Source organism: Rattus norvegicus, chromosome 3 (assembly GCF_036323735.1).
Source record: "Rattus norvegicus strain BN/NHsdMcwi chromosome 3, GRCr8, whole genome shotgun sequence".
Classification (NCBI taxonomy): Eukaryota; Metazoa; Chordata; class Mammalia; order Rodentia; family Muridae; genus Rattus; species Rattus norvegicus.
Window position 1 is genome coordinate 43439867 of NC_086021.1, and position 6073 is coordinate 43445939.

General features: G+C 39.4%; 1 pseudogene; it reads left to right on the forward strand.

Annotated features, from left to right (window-relative positions):
* The first annotated feature begins 3339 nt into the window (after positions 1-3339).
* Rpl10-ps2 (ribosomal protein L10, pseudogene 2) lies at positions 3340-4036 on the forward strand (annotated as a pseudogene).
* The last annotated feature ends 2037 nt before the right edge of the window (positions 4037-6073 follow it).

Below are 6073 nucleotides of genomic sequence, written 5' to 3' on the forward strand. Positions count from 1 at the left end.
TTTTTGGTGTGTTTGGATATCCAGTATTTTCTTTGGTGGGAGAACTGGCCTCTGATGATGCCAAGTAGTCTTGTTTTCTGTTGCTTAAGTTCTTGCACTTGCCTTTAACCATTGGGTTGTTTCTCGTGTTTGCTTGTCTTGTTATTTCTGAGTGTTACTTGACCCTGCTATAGGCCTCTGTGTCAGCACTCCTGTAGAACTGTTTTCCTGCTTTCTTTCGGTCTTTTCTGAGAGCAGGTGCTCTGATTTCAGGTGTGTCTCATTCCTGGAGACTGTCTTCCAGCTCTAGGCGTGGGCAGGAATCAAAGGGTCCTGCTCCTGATTGCTCCTAGGTCCTTGCACCCAGTGGACACAGTTGGCACTATGTTATTCCCTCTTGGGCCTGGACTGTGGGCAGAGGGTAGTCTCCTCTGAACTTCTCAGGAGTATCCACACTTCTGAGGGTCCAATTTTCTCCCCCAGGGGATTTGGGTGCAGGAAGCTGTTTGGCCGGTTCAGTTCAGTCCTGGGTGCAGACCAGAACTGCAGGTACTGGCAGCTGTCTGTTCCTATATCCCTGTGTCCAGAGGCACTGTGCAGTTTCCCCTTGGACCAGGGATGTGAGCAGAGGTATGCAGAGGTGGCAGTCTGTCCTGCGGTCTCAGGATGTCTGCACTTCTGGGTGGTCAGCTCTTTTCCCCACTATTTTTTGTTTTGTTTGGGAAAATTTTAATGATTGCTTCTATTTCCTTAGGGGTTATGGGACTGTTTAGATAGTTTATCTGGTCCTGATTTAACTTTGGAATCTTGTATCTGTCTAGCAAATCATCCATTTCATCTAGATTTTTCCAGTTTTTTGGAGTATAGGCATTTGTAGCAGGAGCTGATAATTTTTTAAAGTTTCTGTTGTTATGTGTTCCTTTCTGTTTCTGATGTTGTTAATTTGCAGGCTGTCTCTGTGCCCTTTAGTTAGTGTGGCTAAGGGTTTATCTATCTTGTTTATTTTTGCAAAGAACCAGCCCCTGGTTTTGTTGATTCTTTGAATAGTTATCTTTGTTTCTAATTGGTCGATATCAGCTGACTTTGACTATTTCCTGCCATCTACTCCTATTGAGTGTGCTTGCTTCTTTTGTTCTAGAGCTTCCAGATGTGCTGTTAAGTTTCTAGTGTAGGATCCCTCCAATTTCTTTATGAAACTACTCAGTGGTATGATTTTTCCTCTTAACACTACTTTTGTTGTGCCCCATAAGTTTGATTTGTTTGAAATTTAAGGAATTGGGCATCAAAGTGGGTGTATTATGTACAATAATACATGAAAAAGTGCATGGAACCAATGTTAAAGTATTGTTAATAATAAGTTACAACCAAACAAAAATGATTAAGATAACATTGTATTGCAAAGAAACTTGTACAATCTGGTGTTTCAGGTGATAACCGTAACATAAATATAAAACACAAATTAATGAGCTTAATATTAAAATAAATAAGGAATTTACACTAGTGAGAATGATAACCAACAGATTTATGTTTTGCATTTCTATGGTTGATTGATCAGGCTAAGAGGAAATAGATAAGACAACATATGAGTTATATTTAGACAGAACTTTTAAGTATCTTTGTTTAAGTGTACCCATAATTTTAGATATTAAAATTTCAAAATTGTATTTACATAAAATGGTGAAAGGTTTATTTTAAAAAAAGAAGGAAATACTTCCTCGCTTTCTAATTTTATCTAATGATATGTTGCAATTGAAATAAAATTATTAAGGTACACATCAGTAGAAAACTCCTTTCAAAAGTAGAATGAGTCTTCTCCATTTCACTCTTTATGTGTCAAACCTTTTTCCTGGTCTGTTAGCAAAATATCTTGCTCACACTGCTTTCTAAATAAGTTGTTGACCATTAAGTGACAATCTAGATCATGGCTGACATATATACAATTTAAGAGCATAGGCATTGAATGTTCTCCAAATTAGTAGCTTAAAACATCATTCCTAAATGTATTAGCATTAAAATGCACTTTTCACTACTATGGAATAATTTGTTTCTCTTCCTCAGTAAAATTGTTGCTTTTATCAATCAGGTTTAGTAGGGGAATTTGCTTGCTCACTTTGACTGTGAGGCCACAGATAGGGGCACTGTGCAAATACCTTCTATGGAGCTGTCAGAAGTAAACTTAGGCTTGTACGACTATCAGAATCAATGTTATTTTAATAGAGTCTCTGCATGTTATAAGAAACAAAGTATTTTACCTTTTTTACAAGATAAAGAAAAGTTTCATAATATGCCAAATAAATAGAAAAAGAGAATTGCCACTGTATTTACATTACTACAAAAATGACAGGCTTTATAAACTGGAATAATTGCTATAGAGCAGTCTAAAAATTGATTTTAAAATCAAAGAAAGAATTACCGAGTATTTGAACTGCCCTCTGAAATCAGAGAAAAATGCACAAACTGCATTTATAACAATAACACAGATGTCAGATATGGTCAGTGTGTGAAATGTCAGATGATCAGTATGCTGACATAGTGCATAAGCAGTGCCTGCAGACAGCTGTGACATTTCGGGCTTATGAAGACCCCTTTGGGATACTCTAGCCTGTATGTCCCTGTTCTCTGTACTCACAGCTCTTAGAGTGTTTGTGAAACACCAAGAGACTCCAATTGTGAAAGCCAATAACTGGACTCTCAGCTAGATTCTGCACATCACTTTCACATTTTGTTTTCTCTGTCCCTTGCTCCACACTAGACATCCCCAAGAAGTCACCTGTGCCTTGTAGCAGAGCACATTTGGAGTTCTGTCCACTATGGCTGTTTTCCACTGAGTTGGCTGAAACCATTGATATGGTTCTGGAATTCTCCTGGCCCACAAGTGCTCTGATGATGTCAGAGCACCTGAATTCATTAATCCTTCTATGTTTATTCTACTTATTCTCTGGAATATGGTTAGAAGTATCTCCTCCTTTTGTTCACACAGATGTACACACTGACCATGGCTACATCATCATTGTATGGAAGAAGGTCTCAGCCACTGCCTTCCACTGTCTTCTTGAGATCTGGGCTCTCCAGCTCTTAGGAGCTGCACTGTGGTTTTGTGAAGTGTCAGAAAATTACCCGACACTTCAATGAAGCCAAGTTCCTGACCTTCAGTATGTTGCTGTTAGTGCCAGAGTGACTTTTCTCCTGTCTACCTCAGTACCCAGGGGCAAGTCATAATAGCCGTGATGCAGGCCTGCTGACATCATCTTTTTTTTTTTTCCAAAATGCTGCATTAATTTGCTCATACCTGATAAAACTTATTTTAAAACTTTCAGGTTCTTTTCCTCTGGCGTGCCATCGACAATTCTAGTTGTCATCATGGGCCGCCGCCACGTCCGGTGTAATCGCTATTGTAAGAACAAACCGTATGCTGTGGTGTCCCTGATGCTAAGATCCGCATTTTTGACTTGGGAAGAAAGCAAAAGTGGATGAATTCCCACTTTGTGGCCACAGGGTGTCAGATGAATATGAACAACTGTCTTCTGAAGCACTGGAGGCTGCCCGTATTTGTGCCAACAAATACATGGTAAAAAGTTGTGGCACGGATGGCTTTCATATCCAGGTGAGGCTCCACCCTTTCCATGTCATTCGTATCAACAAGACGTTGTCCTGTGCTGGGGCTGACAGGCTCCAGACAGGTATGTGTGGTGCCTTTGGGAAGCCCCAGGGCACACAGGGTTCACATTGGCCAAGCCATCATGTCTATCCGAACTAAGCTGCAGAATAAGGAACATGTGATTGAGGCTCTGCGTAGGCCCAAGTTCAAGTTCCCTGGCCGCCAGAAGATCCACATCTTGAAGAAATGGGGCTTCATCAAGTTCAATGCAGATGAATCTGAAGACATGGTTGCCGAGAAGTGGCTCATTCCTGATAGCTGTGGTGTCAAATATCCCCAATCAGGGTCCTCTGGACAAGTGGAGAGCCCTACACTCCTGAAGGCTTCCACAGTGCTCTCCTATACCCTATCAAATCATGTTCAATAATAAATCTCACATCAAATCTGAAAAAAAAAAACTTTCAGGTTTATCTATATAGCAGCGAGTGCTTGAAGAATTGGGTTGAAGGAAATGAGATCGGACATGATCAAATACATTGCGTGCATACATGAAGGTCTTATTAAATAAAGTTTTTGAGGATAAGAAAAGTTTATGAACCCTTGATTTTCTAAAAATGTAAGTCATTTGCTAAGTTGCTGCGTTGCCTGTGATAAAATTGTACCTTCGTAACTGGCAGATACTATATGCTATCTCCACAAATAAATCTCTGTTATCTTTCTCAAATAATATTAATGTAGCAGAGTGCAAATTATTATTAATATTAATCCTGTCACTTTCTCCTACTTAGCATAAGTCTGTTGTGATGGATGGTTTTCGTGTCAACATCCTCAAATTTGGATCACTTGAGTAAGAAGCTCCATCTGAAGAACTGTCAGAATTCCCTTCATTGATGTGGAAGATCCAGCCCAAACATGGGTGAAATCTAGTAGCAGCTCATTTATAGAGGACATAGCTTCTCTCTTGCACACTTGGCCTTTAATCCTGCTTCCAAACTGATACTCCCTGTATCGGCTGGTGATGATTGGTTCACTTACATCAGAATCAATATTTCAAGCTCCACACTATGCAGAGGAAGCCAAAAGGTGTTCCCTGATTCTGAAATACCCCAAAGAAAACCTTTACCCCATACCTTAAAGGTCCCTTTTCCAAATCTTGAGATCCAAATGCAGACCACCAAACAAGAATTAGTGATTAGTTATTGGGTCCTTTGAGTTATTAGAATAGTGAATCTCTGTGGAGTAAGGTTGCTATTCCCCTTTTAGTCCAATAAGGGCTCTTTCTTTTATATTAATGAGCTATATACAATAATAATAATTGTGAAAACTATCAGGTAAAAATTACACTCACAATATCCAGTCCATTCGTGTTTGGCAATGTTGGAAAAAGTTCTCTATTATTTATTATATCTTGGTGAGTCATTTAAAAAAATGTAGGTAGAACCAACCTAACTCCAAAAGAAGGCCTGTGCCTTTGGGGATATGCAGAAGATGTGACAAAGGCTGGCATTGGACTAATGAATGTAGATCAGCAAGAGACAGACAGGGTAACTCCTTGTTGGGAAAAACCTAGGGCAGCCTGTTGCAGGCCCCAATGTCAGATTAAAATCAGCCATTCCAGGTCAGCAGTAAAGGGTGGTTATGAGGGGATAGAGAAATGAACAGGACTGGGGTACATGATTTGAAACTCAAAGAATCAATGAAACATTTAAAGAATTGCTAAAAAAATGGTTGGGTCTTATGAGAAAGGCATGGAGGGCCATTATTTTGGTTTTGGTTTTGGTTTTGGTTATTTTAGGAATTGCCATAGAGGCGAAGCAAGCCTGTAAGAGTGATGTGACATGAATAGCACAGTTTCTTTTTAGGTGAATTATTGTGTATGACATATTTGAAGAAGTATCTCCAGAGACATGGGTATAGTTTTATTTTGTCAAATTCTGGAACTATAATAGTAGTCATTTGACAAGGGTAATTTGGTGCCGTCCCTTACAGATTTGTCCCCAAGAGAAATGGTCTAGTATTCAATTCAGAACAACTGGAACATTGTATGTTTTTAGTCTTACTCTGAGGTAAAATTTTGCTTGCAGAAATTGAGTGGGACTGTGAGTTAGATGTGCCAGTTAGTGGACTTTTGGACAAGTGTATGACAGAGCGGAGGCAAAGTGTATCCCTGGGCATGTGTGCCAAGGGCTCACGAAATCCTAGATGAACACACATATTGATGATGAAGATTGTAAAGAATGAATTATTTGTACAGCTTAGAAAACAAACCTTGTGGATAACTTTATTTAGAAATGTACCCTGTGTTCCAACACAATGAAGGTAATGGATATAAAGGCAGAATCAGTGAGAATCTTACCTGGAAACGGGTACTGCTGTAGGACCTTTAGATTGTGTATACATTATTCTGTTGGGCTGAGCAATGAGTAGTATGAAAAGCAGGTTGATCAGATCCCATGTACATACTCTTGCAATGTGAAATAAGCAGAAGCCTTAATG